The sequence below is a fragment of the Chiloscyllium punctatum genome, chromosome 9 (genome assembly GCF_047496795.1).
Source record: "Chiloscyllium punctatum isolate Juve2018m chromosome 9, sChiPun1.3, whole genome shotgun sequence".
Lineage (NCBI taxonomy): Eukaryota > Metazoa > Chordata > Chondrichthyes > Orectolobiformes > Hemiscylliidae > Chiloscyllium > Chiloscyllium punctatum.
The window spans coordinates 9,520,502-9,537,337 of NC_092747.1; the positions used below are offsets into that span (position 1 = coordinate 9,520,502).

General features: G+C 43.2%; 1 protein-coding gene across 1 annotated transcript in view; it reads left to right on the plus strand.

The window, feature by feature from the left end:
• The first annotated feature begins 1,880 nt into the window (after positions 1 to 1,880).
• Positions 1,881 to 16,836, plus strand: part of myo7aa (myosin VIIAa) — a 268,705-nt gene continuing 253,749 nt past the window's right edge. The window contains exon 1 of the mRNA XM_072576845.1: positions 1,881 to 2,234. The gene's annotated coding sequence lies outside the window, so the exon portion shown is untranslated. The remainder of the gene's footprint in view (positions 2,235 to 16,836) is intronic.

Consider the following 16,836-nt stretch of genomic DNA (forward strand, 5'->3'; position numbering starts at 1 on the left):
GTGCTGGCAAATTAAGGAGAATCCAAAGGATTTTCACAAATACATTAAGGACAAAAGGGTAACTAGGGAGTGAATAGGTCCTCTCAAAGATCAGCAAGGCAGCCTTTGTGTGGAGCCGTAGAAAATGGAAGAGATACTAAACAAGTATTTTTCATCAGTATTTACCGTGGAAAAGGACATGGAAGATATAGACTGTAGGGAAATAGGTGGTGACATCTAAAAAAGTGCCCGTATTACAAAGGAGGAAGTCTGTGCTGGATGTCTTGAAGTGCATAAAGGTGGATACATCCCCAGGACCTGGTCAGGTGTACCCGAGAACTCTGTGGGAGGCTAGGGAAGTGATTTTTGGGTCTTTTACTGAAATATTTGTATCATTGATAGTCACAGGTGAGGTGCCGGAGGACTGGAGGTTGGCTAACGTGGATAGTCAACATGGCTTTGTGCATGGGAAATCATGTCTCATACATTTGATCAAGTTTTTTGAAGAAGTAACAAAGAAGATTGATGAGGACAGAGCGATAGATGTGATCTATTTGGACTTCAGTAAGGCGTTTGACAAGGTTCCCCATGGGAGACTGATTAGCAAGGTTAGATCTCATGGAATACAGGGAGAACTAGCCATTTGGATACAGAATTGGCTCAAAGGTAGAAGACAGAGGGTGGCGGTGGAAGGTTGTTTTTCAGACTGGAGGCCTGTGACCAGTGGAGTGCCACAAGGATCGGTGCTGGGTCCTCTACTTTATATCATTTACATAAATGATTTGGATGTGCGCATAAGAGGTAAAGTTAGTAAGTTTGCAGATGACACCAAAATTGGAGGTGTAGTGGACAATGAAGCAGGTTACCTCAGATTACAACAGGATCTTGATCAGATGGGCCAATGGGCTGAGAAGTGGCAGATGGAGTTTAATTCAGATAAATGCGAGGTGCTGCATTTAGGAAATCAATTCTTAGCAGGACTTATACACTTAATGGTAAGGTCCTAGGGAGTGTTGCTGAACAAAGAGACCTTGGAGTACAGGTTCATAGCTCCTTGAAAGTGGAGTTGCAGATAGATAAGATAGTGAAGAAGGTGTTTGGTACGCTTTCCTTTATTGGTCAGAACATTGAGTACAGGAGTTGGGAGGTCATGTTGTGGCTGTACAGGCCATTGGTGAGGCCACTGTTGGAATATTGCGTGCAATTCTGGTCTACAAAATTATGAGGAGTATGGATAGGATAAATAAATAAAATCCTTTCCCTGGGGTGGGGGAGTCCAGAACTAGAGGGCATAGGTTTAGGGTGAGAGGGGAAAGATATAAAAGAAACCTAAGGGGCACCTTCTTCACACAGAGGGTGGTACGTGTATGGAATGAGCTGCCAGAGGAAGTGGTGGAGACTGGTACAATTACAAGCTTTAAAAGGCATCTGGATGGGTATATGAATAGGAAGGGTTTAGAGGGATATGGGCCAAATGCGACTAGATTGGGTTGGGATATCTGATTGGCATGGACGGGTTGGACTGAAGGGTCCACGTTGTACATCTCTATGACTCTAAATGGGACTAGATTCTGGTGAACATAGACAAGTTGGACCGAAGGGTCTGTTTCTGTGCTGTACATCCCTATGACACTGACTCTTTTCCCTCTCATCTTAAACCTATGCTTTGGTTTACCTTTAGTGACATGAATTAAAAGATTTGAGAGTTTTCTTTAAAAACAACACAAAACCCTTTTGCAATGTTACATTGAGCAACCTCCCAATATTCAAGTGTGTCTCCCTTCCTTTGTTTCAGACTGTGACCTTGGGGTGTGGGTGAGATTAGCTATTTCCAACAAGGGTGGCAGTGTTGGAGGGTGGAAGTGACTCCTGGTCTCTAAGCTACCGAGACGCTGTCAATGAGAGAGAGAGAGTGAGGAATCCCGTTGGACAGAAGAGCAGGAGCTCAGCCAGTGACCCCCCCCGGCTCACTCTGGGAGGAATGTTAAGAAGCCTGGACCCCCTCCTTTACTCGTTCATTAGGGGGAGAAGAAGAGGGGGAAAATATCGTGCAGCGATTTCAGAAGCGAGCCCGGTTCTTGGGATCTGCTTTAATTGATTGAAATCTGATTTAATGCTGAGCTGGTAGAGTGCTCCTTGTGTTAACACCGGCTGCAGAACGGCGTTTCATTTCCTCTGGGTTTTTTTTTTCCTCCCTGCATTTGCTGGTTGCTTGTATCTCGGCATCGCTGGGAGACGCTTGTTGCAACAATTTGGTGAGTTCCCAGAATGTATTTTTGGCCGGGGCTCCCGCTGATTTCGGTGCATTGATTATTATCATGGGGTTTGAGTCAATACAGCTGTTGCGTTTAATAATCTGATGGTGTGGCATTGATTATTCCCCTGGTCGTTCCTGAGACCGGATAAAGCCAGGGACGACAGGTTCAGTGTTTAATGTCAATATTGGCGACTGTTCCTTCATACTGGTAGGATGTGGGTTTAACACTGTGTGGGGCCGTCGTCTCCATCCTTGTAGCAATAAGATACGTGCTGCTGGTTCATTTTGAAACATTATTTATCCATCTCCTCCCACTGTCGAGACTTGTTCTCCTTGCCTTCGGCCAGTTAGAGTCAGAAATGACGCTGACAAGTCCCACTTTTCCTCCCAGTGACCAGAGCTCATGGTCCTGGTGAACACTGCTCTGGCAGAGCTCACTTGTCAAGTGAGGCGTTAGACCAATGCTCCAGTCCGACCATTTCAAGCGGTCATTACATCCCTCGCTCCCTACTACACACGAGACCGGGAGGGGAGCTCTGCTTCGGTTATGTCTGCATTTGTATAGTGCCACCACTTTTATGAATGAAACAGCAATGTGATATAATTAGCTACTTTTTTTGTGTGTGTGTGTGGTGTTGGTTGAGGGATATGAGGGAAGAATGCTATGAGAGCTCAGTTTAACATGTTCTCTAACAAACAGCATTTGTAATTATGGAGTGGTACCCTAATGGTGCAGCAGTGGTTTCTCTCCTGGTTCAAGGTTAATAATTCCTTGGTTCAAGTCCCACTTACTCCAGAAATGTATAACAATGTCTCGGGTTGATTTAGAAAGTTATGGAGTGTCAGCCTTGACTTTCTATTTGTATGTGCCCTGAGCTGGGATTGAACTTTTGTCAGGTAAGTATGTGACCATGTGAGCTGAAGTGGAGTGTTTCTGATAGCCTAGTCAATATTTAATAGTCAGCTGAAATTATTAAAACGTTATCTGATCACTTACTGTGGAAACAGGTCCTTTGGCCCAACAAGTCCACACCAACCTGCCGAAGCGCAACCCACCCAGACCCATTCCCCACATTTAACCCTGCCCCTAACACTATGGGCAATTTCGCATAGCCAATTCACCTAACCTGCACATCTTTGGATTGTGGGAGGAAACCCATGCAGACACGGGGAGAATGTGCAAACTCCACACAGTCAGTCGCCTGAGGTGGGAATTGAACCTGGGTCTCTGGTGCTGTGAGGCAGCAGTGCTAACCACCGTGCTGCCCACTTATTGCTCTACTGTTTGGGGAACCCAGGGTTGGAAGGTTTGAGCTGTAGGGAGAGGCTGGATAGACTGGGGCTGTTTTCCCTGGAGTGTCAGAGGCTGAGGGGGTGATCTTTTTAGTGGTTTATAAAATCATGAGGGACATGGTAGGGGTAAGAGCTAAGGTCTCTTCCCCAAGATGGGGGAATCCAAAACTAGAATTCATAGGTTTAAGGAGAAAGATAGATATAAAAGGGACCTAAGGGGCAACTTTTTTCACACAGAGGATGGTATGTCTATGGAATGAGCTGCCCGAGGAAGTGTTGGAGGCTGGTACAATTACAACATATAAAAGGCATCTGGGTGGGTATATGAATAGGAAGGGTTTAGAGGGATATGGGCCAAATGCTGGCAAGTAGGACTGGATTAATTTGGGACATTTGGTTGCAAGGATAAGTTAGACCAACGGTTCTGTTTCCATGCTGTGCATCTCTGACGTGTGAATTGGCTGCTCTGTTACCAATGTTACAACAGTAACTAGACTTCACGTGAAGCTTTGCAATGTTTAAAATGGCCCCAAGGCTTTAGCCTCAGCCTCAGCCTCCAGTTTACTAGCCCAGTGACCTTTTAAAGTAAAAGTAGTTTTGGCTGAACAGTAGATTTGGTATTAACTTCCAGATTTATAAGCCTTCCAAGAGAATAAGGAAATAGCTTCTGTTATCTCCCAATGGGCTGTAAGATTAGCTTGTTTTGTTTCTGGGATGAGATGTTCATTTGTTCTCACCAAAAATTGCCCCACACAAACACTCCACTCAAGTTTATCTCATTACCAGACTAAAACCAACCCCACAATCAATGACTGAGTCAGCTATTCAGCTGTTTTGAAGGGCTGGTTTAAGTAGCTTGCTGTAATGATGCTTCAATTAGTGTTGTGTGTGCAGTGAAGTAACTGTTAATTGGGATCACTGTGTCTCCTGGTTACCTGCAGAATTGATTTGGTGTCAGTCTGCAAGCTTCCAAATGTGAATTATGGAGGTCTTGTGCTGCAATGGTGGTGTCCCCACCTCTGAGCTCAGAGGCCTAGGTTCAGGTCCCACCTGTTTCAGGAATGTCTCCGAACGGGTTGCTTGGGGGAAAAAACGGAAAGAGAAACATTTGTTATTAGCCACCAGTTATTCTATTCTAGATGGAAAAACCTAGATAACTATACCAATCTGTTACTGATGGTAAGGTACTCTTCACATATTGCTACTTGTCTCCAGTTAGACAATAAAACCTTTTAAGATTTTCTCCATGTTAGATTGGGAGACAGTGAGGTCAGCAGATGCTGGAGTATCAGTCAAGCGTGTGGTGCTGGAAAAACACAGCAGGTCAGGCAGCATCCGAGGAGGAGGGGAGTTGACGCTTTGGGCCAGAGCCCTTCATTAGGAATGCCTGACCTGCTGTGCTTTTCCGGCAACACTCTCTCTCTACTCCCAATCTAACATGTCATTCATTGAAATCCTCAAGCTCTTCCGTCTTCCCTCCTTTCTGCTATCTCTCATTGTCCAAGTCCAAGCTTGGCATCTTTAAATATCTTACCCCTTCTTCTCCTATTTCAAGCCTTGGTGCTATCCTCACAAAGATAGTTGGATTGCCATCAGTAAGGAAAATGATTTGCAATGCTCCAATCAGAATTTTCTCTACACTTGTGATTTTTTTTCATGTTTGTGGAACCTAGGAATTGATGTCACATGTCAACAGTAGCCATGGCTCAATGGATAGCCCTGTTGCCTCTTGTGTCAGAGGGTTGAAAGTTCAAGTCCATGCATGGGGACAATAATAGGATAATGGTAATGTTACTGGGCTATTAATCTAGACCAAAGCTTAAAGTCTCACTGCAGCAGCTAGCAAAATTTTAGAAAGCTTATTTGGAATGAGCAAACTTTCTTCATAGAATTCCTAAAGTGTGGAAGCAAGCCATTTGGCCCATTTTCCCCCTACCCCTGCTTCTCCTGCAACCCTGCATTTCAAATGGATACTCTACCTGGCCTATGCATCCCTGGATCATGTGGGCAATTCCAGCCTAAGCTGCACATCATTTGGACTGTGGGAGGAAACCAGAGCACCTGGAAGAAACCCACGCAGACACAGGGAGAATGTGCAAACCCCCACACACAGTTGCCCGAGGGTGGAAGTGAACCTGGGTTCCTGGAGTTGAGGCAGCAGTGCTAACTACTGTGCCACCCCAGAAAGATTGGACAGGCTTGGCTGTATATGCTGTAGTTTAAAAGAATAAAGGGCAACTTGATCTCAATGGATCTTGACAGAATGGATATGGAGATGTTTTGTTTTATTTTATGGGAAAGTAGGAATCCATTTTTATTTAAAAAATAAAGTCATCCATTTAAAATGGATAAGGCGAAATGTTTCCTGAGGTTTGATTGTTTAACTCTCTTCCCTGAGGGGGTGGAGGTAGATGGATTCTTCATGAACAAAGGGGTGAAGTAGCATTGGGGTCGTATGCGGATGTGAAGTAATCAGAATGGTTGCGACTTTATTGAATGGCTGAGTGGGCTTGAATCAGATGTACTTTGGAAAGGCAGATCAGGGCAGGGCTTCTCAGTTAATGGTAGGGCCCTGTGGAGTATTGTCAAACAGACCTAGCAACAGGATGGCGAAGAAGGCTTTCGGCGTGCTTGCCTTCCTTGGGCAGACCATTGGGTATAAGAGTTGTGATGTCACATTGCAGCTGTACAGGACGTTGGTTTGGCTACTTTTAGAATACTGCATTCAATTCTGGTCGTCCTTCTATGGGAAGGATGCTGTTAAACATGAGAATGCTGAAGGGACTTACAAGCATGTTGCTGGGACTGGAGGGGTTTAAGTTATATGGAGAGGTTGAAGAGGCTAGGGCTTATATTTATGCCTGGAGTGTTGGAGGCTGAGGGGTGACCTTTTTTTGAGGTTTATTGAAAACACGAGGGGTATGGACAGGGTGAATAGACAAGGTCTGTTGTCCATATTTGGATTAAGGCCATAATGAGGTTAGGAACTGAGTTGTCCTGGAGGAACCCAAACGGAGTGTCACTGAGCAAACAGGTTGCACTTGACATGAAAGGAAATATTCTTTGACTAACATCTTGTTTTTTTTTGTTGTTCAGAAATGTCAGCTCCTGCTATTACGTGGAAGAAGCATTTTACACATAAGGTGGCTGCTTAGTTCTGGATTAATACTGATAGCTAGTGTTGAAGGATGAACTGGCTTTCCCTGTGAAAATGTTTGTTTGTTTGTGATTGGCACATAGCGAGAACACAGGTCTGAAATGTTGACAGTCAGAGTGGGCTGGAGTATTGCAACACTAACAGCTGCTCCTGTGAAGGACTGTTTGAAGTTAGGCCTGCAGCGTCACTGCTGACAGGAGTAATCAGCTCACATCTTCGAATTAAATTGCTGAGGAATAGCTGTAAGTGGTTCCTGTTCAGTCCTGTTTCTTCCATGGCCAGACACTTTCTGCTTCTGTCGAAATAGAAGCCATTCAGTCTATCCTGCCTGTATAAACCCTTTGAAAGATCTGTTAAACCAGGCCACTCTCTCCTTTCTCACTTAAAACAAGAAAGAATACATTTAAATTTTTTTTTGTGTCGCTATTGAATTTGCTTTCACCAGCTTCTAGTTCATAGCAAGTTGCTGCAAAAAATAGAACATACGCATCTCCTTCCACCTCATTAATCTGACGTTAGATGGTGTTGGTTGCTTATTGGGTGGCTAATTGGGAATGCAGTTGTCTATTTACACTTTTTTGATTTAATAATTACAACAAATGAGTAACAGATGAAAAAGCCAAAGAACTTTGGATGCTGGAGCTGCAACCAACAGAAATCGCTGAGAAAACTCGAGCACTCTGGTTTCTGTCAGCAGATGCTGCCAGACCTGCTGAGGTTTTTCCACCAATTTCTGTTGGTGGTTGTTGAGTAACTGATGCCCTGGTTGGGCCAAATGATCTGTCAGTCCACACATGACAGTGGCCTTTAACCTTTGCCTGGTAATGCAGTGTGCAGATGTATTTTTGGAGAGCTTTCTTTGGTTACTGATGGCTGGTAGGTGTTAAAATAAATGTGGAGGATGGTAATGTGCACTGTCATTTTAATAACAAAAATAAAAGCACATGACAATGCTTCTGTAGCTGTCACCACCTATGCAGAGAGTTGGCAATCTTTACAGTTCACCTTTGGTGTTGTCCCTCTATTTGGAGACTGTTACTGATGGAGAGCTGTGATACTTTTTTTAAGATAAGTCATTTATGGCCTTGTTAATTAGTTGAACCAGATCAGTTAGGGTAGTCTTGAGGAGGTGTTCATTGAATGTATCCACGATAGGTTTTTTTTGAACAGTATGTAATGGCACCGACGAGAGAGCAAGCTATCCTCTATCTGGTCCTGTGTAAGCAGACAGAACTAATTAATGATCTCATAGTCAGGAATCCTCTTGGAAGGAGCAATCGCAGTATGGTTGGATTTTGGAATATAGTTAAAGTGCAAAGATAAAATCCAGTACCAGGGTCCTGTGCTTTAACAAGGGAGACTACAATAGGATGAGGGAGGAGTTGGCTAAAGTAAACTGGAAATGACAAACTTTATGGTGAGACAGTTGATGAGCAGTGGAAGACTTGCAAAGCAACTTTCCAAAGTGCTCAACAAAAGTATATTTTGATGAAAGGAATGTAAGAAAAGGGGTATTCTGCCATGGGTGTCTAAGGACATAAGGGATGCTATCTAATTGAAAAAGTATAAAAATCTCACACCAGGTTATAGTCCAACAGTTTTATTTGGAAGTACAAGCTTTTGGAGTCCTGCTCCTTCAGGTAGCTGACCTGACTAAGGAGCAGTGCTCCGAAAGCTAGTGTTTCCAAATAAACCTGTTGGATTATAACCTAGTGTGTTTTTTTTTTAAATTTTTGTCCACCCCAGTCCAACACCGGCAGCACGTCCATCATTTAAAATTGAAAGAGAAGGCATACAAATTGGCTAAGATCAGCAGGAAACCGGAAGATTTGGGAAAGCTTTAAAGGTCAACAGAAAGTTCTTTTTGTGGCTATAACGAAAGAGATGATGATGAGAAAATTCTAGCCCAGACTATAAAAGACAGAGCAAAGGTTTTGATAAAACAAGAGTGGCCAAAGTAAACATTCATCTTTTTTTTTAAGAGGATGAGGAAGGGGATTTAGTCGTGGGATATGAGGAAATGGCCAAAGCTTTGAACAGTTATTGTCAGTCATCATAGGGGAGGACACCAATAACGTGCTAGTAATTGCCAAAGAGGCGAAGGTAGGTGAGGACCTAGAAACAATCATGATCGCAAAAGATGTAGCGTTGGGCACACTAATGGAGCTAAGGGTAAATCAGTCTCCTGGCTCTGAGGGAATAGATCCCAGGGTACTAAATGAGATGGCAGGAAAAATAGCAAGTGCACTGATGTGAATTTTCCCAAAATCCGAGAACTCCAGGGCAGGTCCAGCAGTTGGCAAACAGCAAACGTGACCACACTGTTTAAAAAGGGAGGTAGACAAAAGATGGGGAGCTATAGATCAGTTCGCTTGACCTCTGTAGTGGGGAAAATGTTTGAGTCTATTATCAAGGAAGAAATTATTAGGCATCTAAATAAAAATTGTCCCATTGGGCAATCATGGGTTCGTGAAGGGCAGGTCATGCTTCACTAATCGTTTGGAATTCTATGAAGACGTTACAAGCAAGATGGAGAATGGGGACCCAGTAGATGTGGTGTATCTAGATTTCCAAAAGGCATTCAACAAGGTGCTACACAAAAAGCTGCTGCATAAGATAAAGATGCAAGGTATTACAGGCAATGTATTAGCATGGCTAGAGGGTTGATTAACCAACAGGAAGCAGAGTGGGGATAAATGAGTGCTATTCTGGTTGGCAATCAGTAACTAGTAGTGTGCCTCAGGTTGGTGTTGGGACTGCAATATTCGCAATTTACATGGAGGATTTAGGTGGGGACTGCATGTAATGGGTCTAAATTTGCAGATGACACGGAGTGGCCGAGCAAAGTGTGCGGAGGACTGTGGAACTTTGCAGAGGAACATAGATTAGGTGAGTGGGTAAAAAGTCTGGCAGATGGAGTACAATGTTAATAAATGTGAAGTTATCTATTTTGGTAGGAGTAACAGTAAAAAGGGCTCTTACTTGAATAGTAAGAAATTGCAGCATGCTGCTGTGCAGAGGGACCTGGGTGTCCTTGGGCATGAATAACAGAAGGTTGGTCTGTAGGTACAACAATTAGGAAGGCAAATGGAATTTTGCCCTTCCATTGTTTAAAGGGATTGAGTTTAAAAGCAGGGAGGTTATGTTGCAGATGTATATGTTGCTGGTGAGGCCACACCTGGACTACTGTGTGCAGTTTTGGTCTTTTTTTTAACTTGAGAAAGGATGTATTGGCACTGGAGGGGGTGCAGAGGAGGTTCACTCAGTTGATGGGGTAGGCTTATAAGGAGAGACTGAGTAGACTGGGATTAAATTCATTGAAAATCAGAAAAATGGGGTGAATCTCCTAGAAACATGTATACAATTATGAAAGGAATAGATAAGAAAGAAGTGGAGAGGATGTTTCCACTGGCAGGTGAAACTAGGATAAGAGGGCATAGCTGCAAAATCAGAGGGAGCAGATTTAGAACTGAATTGACAAGGAATTTTTTCACCCAGAGGGTTGTGAACCTATGGAATTCTGTGGCCAGCAAAGTAGCTGAGCGATCCTCAGTAAATGTTTTTAAAGCTAGGATAATTTTTTGAATGGTAAAGGAATTAAGAGTTATGGTGAGCAGGTAGGTAAGTAGAGCTGAAGCCATAAAAAGCTCAGCCATGATCTTATTGAAGCAGGCTGGAAGTGCCAGATGGCCTACTCCTGCTCCTAGGTCTTTTATGTTCTTGAAGATATGTCTAATCGAGAACAAGCTATCCTGCATCAGTTTTGTTCTGCTGCTGTGGCTCAGTGGTGGTGTCCCTACCTCTGGACCAGGCTATACAAGTTCAAGCTGCTCCAGAGATGATCATAGAGATGTACAGCAAGGAAACAGACCTTTTCAGTCCAACTTTTATCCATGCTGACCAGATATCCTAAATTAATCTAGTCCCATTTACCAGCATTGACTTGAATCCCTCTTAAACCCTTCCCATTCATATACCCATCCAGATGCCTTTTAAATACTGTAATTGCACCATCCTCTACCACTTCCTCTGGCAGCTCATTACATACATGCACCCCCCCCCCCCCCCGCCGTGAAAATGTTGACCCTTGGGCCTCCTCCCCTCACCTTAAACCTATGTCCTCTAGTTTTAGACTCCCCTACCCTGTGGAAATGACCTTGTCTATTCACTCTATCCATGCCCCTCATGATTTTTAAACCTCTCAGCCTCTGATGATCCAGGGAAAACAGCCCCAGCCTATTCAGCCCCTCCCTGTAACTGAAACCTTCCAACCCCAGCAACATCCTTGTAAAACTTTTCTGAATCCTTTCAAGTTGTTAAAGTAGAGTTTAAAAAAGAAAAATCACTTTTTTGTAGAAAACATTTTCATGTTTTGTTTGTAGAAGTTTCCAGGCTGTTTTAAAATTGGAAAGAAGTATTCTGAGCTGGGAAGAAGCCTTGAGCTGCCTCAGCAGTTGAAGTGGGTGGGCTGGGGAAAGTCATTTTAAGAAAGTGCATTGGGTTGTCTATCACTCCTATCTGTAAAGGATATTGCTGGGGGAGGGAAGGTTGAATGTCCTTCTTTTATATTAAGATCTCTCTGCATTGTAATTATTGCAATTGTAATATTTATTTAAACTTGTGTTCACTTGTTAAATTAACATTGGTAGCCTCCTGTAAATATGTTTAGTGACTTGCCACAGTAACCAAATTGCAGAACTGAGGCTGGTGATCTATCAAACCATTTTGGATTTGAATTGTCCAGTAGTATAATTAGTGAGGATCAACCTAATATCTATTCATACACTGTGTTAACCTGCCTCTTTAATGCTTGTAACTTAAATATTTTAAGATTAGCTCAGTAAGGTAGAAATGAGTTGTTAATTTTCATGGGACGAGTGAACAGCTTTATAACTAGAAGGGACCAGGCAAGAAATGAAGGTCTGATTTTTGAATGTGTGTTTAAACTGGGAAATTGAGCACCTGTTCCCTTTTGAAATTTAGAAAAAGGCACAAATATTGAGAAATTCTTCCTATTTATGAGGGGAGGGAGGAATAGTGTATTTGCAACTCCAAACCTTCAATGTGCACAATTCCCAGATGTCCGACTGATTGGCAGATTGTGTTCTGAAGTAATAAGGTTAAGAATGTGCTGGAATTTTCACAAAAATGAATTCCTTTGGAATAGATTAGCCGATCGTAAAGTAGGTTTGAACAGGCGCCACCAACTTCTCCCCTTTTTTTTTTTTACTACACCGTTTCTGTGGTTACTTTGTGGAGGCAATGTAGGGAGGCAGTGGCTAGAAAGCCCACCGTCTGGGTTCAGGTGCCACCCTCTCCTAGAGCCAGACTCTTCTAACCTGCCCTGTCTTCACTCTTCCCGTGAAAGCACTGATTTGAATCTGTGGATGGTTTCACCAAGGTCTGTGTCTGTGTCTGGCAAAATAAATGCCAACAACATTCTGGCAGTTTCTGTTTCTGTTGAACAGAAACTAATTTTGGTTGACTTTGTTCTTTTGAGTCATGGAATTAGGCTCTGGGACCCTGATGGGGGGTTGTGGCTGAAGCAGGTTGTGAATTCTTGGGGATGGTCCAAATGCTCAAGTTCATAGCATTTGGAAGGCAATTTGAAATTCAATTGATTTTTTTTTTTTAAATCTGGAATCAAATATTTTGACCACAAAGCAGCTGGATTGTTGTTCATTTGCATCCCTTAAGAATCCCTATCCAATCTTGCCTACATGTGACCACACAACTATTGTGAAACAGTTCACCCTTGGCTATGTTCATAAGCCATTCCATTGGATCATATTGCAGCAAATAAATAGCAACATTTGGGTATAACATGAAATGCATCAGAGTTATACAGCATGCAAACAGACCCTTTGATCCAACTCCTCCACGTTGGCCAAGTTCCTAGACTGATCTAGTCCCATTTGCCAGCATTTGGTTTATATCCCTCTAAACCCATCCAGCTGTGTTTTAAATGTACCCACCCCTACCACTTCCTCTGGTAGTCCATTCCATGCACTCACTACTCTGTTGGGGGGGGAGAAAGATTCCCCTTGGGTCCCCTTTTTAAATCTTCCCCTCCTCCCTTTTAAACCTATACCCCTCTAGTTTTAGACTCCCTTTAACCTAATGAAAAGACCTTGACTATTCACCCTATCCATGCCCCCCATGATTCTATATGGTCACCTTCCGCCTCTGACGTTCCAGGGAAAATAGCACTAGTCTATTCAGCCTCTCCCTATTGCTCAAACCCTCCAACTCCAGCAAGCTCCTTGTAAATCTTTTCTGAACCCTTTCACATGCGTGTGTTCAAAAGGAGGCTCACCACTAGCTTCTCCAGAGCAATCGGATAGCACGGTATTTATTGTCCAGAGTGCTCCAAATCAAGAACAAACTTTTTTTTTTAAATAAAGAAAAAGACTATTTGAGGGCCTTTTCTGCATCTCCAATTGTTCTGCAATGCCCTGCACTCCCTCTATTGAAACACACAGTGCAAGGAATTGGGAAGCTGGTGGCAAAGTGGTAATGTCACTGGCCTAGTAATCCAGTGAGCCTGGACTGTGTTCAGGGAAAACTGGTTCAAATCTCATCATAGCAGCTGGTGAAGTTCAAATTCAATAAAATCTGGAATTAATGGTTCGTCTAATGGTGACCATGTAGCTATTGTGGAATGTCATTTCAAAACGCATCTTGATTGATTAATTACCTTCAGGGGTGGGGAAGGAAATCTGCTGCCTTTACCCAGTCGGGCCTACATATGACTCCAGACCCTTGACTTTGGCCCTTTTTGAAGGGAACTAAAGGGCTAATCAGTTCAAGGGCATCTAGGGGTGGGTAATAGCCACACGCACACATCCCATACATGATTTTCAAAAAGGCCAAATGTATAGTTGCATTTGTCAAATGAGGGGTAAAAAAAATCTGCCTGTGATTAATTATTCCTTATTTTCGATCTCCGTGACTTTGGAAGTGTTCTTCGGATTGATCCATTTGTCCTTTGTTTTCATTGTCCTCTTTTTTTTTAATTTTCTCTCTGCGGCTACTTTTCAATGTTGACCCCCCTCATAGTCAGAGGGAAATTGGGAAACAAACTTGTAAGGAGATCTCAGCTATCTGTAAGAATAATAGGATAGTTATGGTAAGGGATTTTAACTTTCCAAACATTGACTGGGACTGCCCTAGTGTTAAAGGTTTAGATGGAGAGGAATTTGTTAAGTGTGTACAAGTCCATTTTCTTATTCAGTATGTGGATGTACCTACTAGAGAAGGTGCAAAACTTGACCTACTCTTGGGAAATAAGGCAGGGCAGGTGACTGAGGTGTCAGTGGGGGAGCACTTTGGGGCCAGCGACCATAATTCTATTAGTTTTAAAATAGTGATGGATAGACCAGATCTAAAAGTTGAAGTTCTAAATTGGAGAGAGGCTAATTTTGATGGTATTAGGCAAGAACCTTTGGAGGCAGATGTTTGCAGGTAAAGGGACGGCTGGAAAATGGGAAGCCCTCAGAAATGAGATAACAAGAATCCAGAGAAAATATATTCCTGTCAGGGTGAAAGGGAAGGCTGGTAGGTATAGAGAATGCTGGATGACTAAAGAAATTGAGGGTTTGGTTAAGAAAAAGAAGGAAGCATATGTCCGGTATAGACAGGATAGATTGAGTGAATCCTTGGAGTATAAAGGTAGCAGGAGTATGATTAAAAGGGAAATCAGGAGGGCAAAAAGGGGACATGAGGTAGCTTTGGCAAATAGAATTAAGGAGAATCCAAAGAGTTTTTACAAATACATAAAAGACAAAAGCATAACCAGGGAAAGAATAGAACCCCACAAAGATCAGCAAGGTGGCCTTTGTGTGGCGCCGCAGAAAATTGGGGCGATACTAAATGAGTATTTTGCATCAGTATTTACTGTGGAAAAGGATATGGAAGATATAGACTGTAGGGAAATAGACGGTGACATCTTGCAAAATGTCCAGATTACAGAGGAGGAAGTGCTGGATGTCTTGAAATGGTTAAAGATGGATAAATCCCCAGGACCTGATCAGGTGTACCCGAGAACTCTGTGAAGCTAGAGAAGTGATTGGGCCTCTTGCTGAGATATTTGTATCATCGGTTGTCACAGGTGAGGTGTCGGAAGACTGTAGGTTGGCAAACGTGGTGCCACTGTTTAAGTTGGGTGGTAAAGACAAGCCAGGGAACTATAGACCAGTGAGCCTGACGTCAATGGTGGGCAGGGTGTTGGAGGGTACGTGTGTTTGGAAAGGCAAGGACTGATTAGCAATAGTCAACGTGGCTTTGTGCATGGGAAATAATGTCTCTCAAACTTGATTTGAGTTTTTTGAGGAAGTAACAAAGAGGATTGAGGGCAGGGTGGTAGATGTGATCTATATGGCCTTCAGTAAGGAGTTTGACAAGGTTTCCTATGGGAGACTGGTTAGCAAGGTTAGATCTCTCAATACAGGGAGAACTCGCCATTTGGATACAGAACTGGCTCAAAGGTAGAAGACAGAGGGTGGTGGTGGAGGTTGTTTTTTCAGACTGGAGGCCTGTGACCAGTGGAGTGCCACAAGGATTGATGCTGGGTCCTCTACTTTTTTTGTCATTTACATAAGTGATTTGGATGCGAGCATAAGAGATACGGTTAGTAAGTTTGCAGATGACACCAAAATTGGAGGTGTAGTTGACAGTGAAGAGGGTTACCGCAGATTGCAACAGGATCTAGACCAGATGGGCCAGTGGGCTGGAAAGTGGCAGATATAAATGTGAGGTGCTGCGTTTTGGGAAAGCCAATCTTTAGCAGGAGTTATACACCTTAATGATAAGGTCCTTGGGAGTGTTGCTGAACAAAGAGATCTTGGAGTGCAGGTTCATAGCACCTTGAAAGTGGAGTCACAGGTAGATAGGATAGTGAAGGCGGCTTTGGTATGGTTTTCTTTTAGTCAGAGTATTGGGTACAGGAGTCGGGAGGTCATGTTGCAGCTGTACAGGACATTGGTTAGGCCACTGTTGGAATGTTGCGTGCAATTCTGGTCTCCTTCCTATCGGAAAGATATTGTGAAACTTGAAAGGGTTCAGAAAAGATTTACAAGGATGTTGTCAGTGTTGGAGGATTTGAGCTATAGGGAGAGGCTGAACAGGCTGATGCTATTTTTCCCCTGGAGTGTTGGAGGCTGAAGGGTGACCTTAGAGGTTTACAAAATTGAGGGACATGGATAAGGTAAATAGGCAAAGTCTTTTGCCTGGGGTGGGGGGAGTCCAGAACTAGAGGGCATAGGTTTCAGGTTAGATGGAAAAGATATGAGACCTAAAGGGCAACTTTTTCTCAGAGGGTGGTACGGGTATGGAATGAACTGCCAGAGGATATGGTGGAGGCTGGTACAATTGCAATATTTAAGAGGCATTTGGATGGGTATATGAATAGGCAGGGTTTGGTGGGATATGGGCCGGGTGCTGGCAGGTGGGACTACATTGGGTTGGGATATCTGGTCGGTGTGGACGGGTTGGACTGAAGGGTCTGTTTCCATGCTGTACATCTCTATTACTCTATAATAGTCTTGCAATTGGCAATCCTATAAATGCTGTCTTTTCCTGGGCTGCTTCATTGCTAGGCAAAGAACCTTTTGGAATGTGATCCTCCAGTCTCAGCAGAAAGACTATTGCTGGCATTTGCTTTGTTTACTAAAGATGTAGTGAAAGCCAGGAAATCTATTCTGAGCGTAAGCGTTCTTAACCTTGATTACTGTTACCAATGTGAAATATGTTCCCAGTTAAAATAAATACCTACTCATGTGATCGGTCCATTGCTATGTTGTAAAGTTCTTTCAGCCCAGTAGGCCTCGGCTGGTGGTTAATTTGTACTTGAGAAACTACCTTAACTTATTCAGAATGACCAAGGCAATATTTGATCAACTAAGAAGCAGGAACTTGCAGAAAGCTGGAATCTGTGGTAACAGATATTGAGGGGTTGTTGAGAGGAAGAGTTCTTCTCTGGTGTCAAATCAGCCATGAAGGAAAGTTGTTGGATGTCCACCATCTTCAGTCTGGGACATCTCTGCAGGAGTTCCTCTGGTTAATGTCCTAGGCTGTTTAATCAATTAACTTCCCTCCATCGTAAAGCCCGAAGTGGGGATGTTCACCAATGATTGAGTGATGTTCAGCACCA